The sequence below is a fragment of the Mus pahari genome, unplaced genomic scaffold (genome assembly GCF_900095145.1).
Source record: "Mus pahari unplaced genomic scaffold, PAHARI_EIJ_v1.1 scaffold_14575_1, whole genome shotgun sequence".
NCBI lineage: Eukaryota > Metazoa > Chordata > Mammalia > Rodentia > Muridae > Mus > Mus pahari.
The window spans coordinates 1-1,197 of record NW_018393535.1 but is presented as its reverse complement, the minus strand read 5'-3'; positions in this window follow the sequence as shown (position 1 = coordinate 1,197).

The following is a 1,197-nucleotide window of genomic DNA, read 5'->3' as shown; positions in this document are numbered from 1 at the left end:
TCTCTCTCTCTCTCTCTCTCTCTCTCTCTCTCTCTCTCTCTCTCTCTCTCTTCTTGTTTGTTTGAAACAAAGTCTTACAATTTCACCAGGGATGGGATAGAACTGGCTATGTGAAACAACCTGGACTAGAACTCACAGTGATCTGCCAGCCTCTGCTTCCCAAGTATAAGGACTAAAGGTATTCAGTACCACATCTGGCTTATAAGCAGTCATTTTTAAGAACTTCCTATCTTAAACACTTGAAATCTTAATCATTAAGCATTCCCTAGTTTACCTTTATTAATGAAAATCCCTATGCTTGTGATGGAAGATTATAGTATAATTCAATAAACATTAGACACTTGGAATTTTATACTGCATTCTTTAGTGCATTGACAGAATCTAGTCTCCTCTTATGTAATGAAAGAGAAAAAACATGGAAAGACAATAATAACAAAAGTCAAGCATTACCTGTCATCCAACCTTGGGTGCAAGCCAGTGATCCTATAGTTTAGGCTTCCTGAGGCCTATAGGGCAGAAAACTCTAAAGCAATCACATAATAACAACTAGGATATAGAAGATGAAAGGCCATGTTGATGTCTGAGTACTATGCTGAACTGAGCTTGGCCAACCCCTTGCATGCAGTGGCAGAGCTGCCCCCACCTCTTGCCAGTCACTAGACTCAGTAGAGCTGGCCCTACCCCTCTTCTAGGCAGCAAGGGAGAGCTGGCTCTGGTGGGGTGGGTGCAAGACAGCTTGTCAGCTATGACACTCCAGATATCTGGCCCCACAACTCACCTGAGCAGCACAATAAGGCTGACTCCATACCTCATCTGCTATGTGGTGGCATGGGTGTAAGAGAAATACCTCCATCATCACCCACCAACACCTCCTGCAGGTGGGAGAGCTAGCCCAGAAGATGAGAGCAACAGAGAGCTGGCCCCACACCTCACCTGGGCAATATGTGAAAGCTGGCCCTTAGGACAAGTGCTCAGGGGGGTGGGTGGGCTGACTAACTCAGCTTACACCAGGCCCAGACGCAGGGTCTAAATTGGCCCACCCCCGACATTTATCCCATCTTTGAACTATTGGAGCAAATTAAGGGGCTGCTCCTCAAGAACCAAAGTTAGAGGATCTCTATGACACATGGCACCAATAATATATCCAAGAGGCATCCTGGTGAGAATTCAGTATTAATGCTGTAGCAGAAGTCAGAG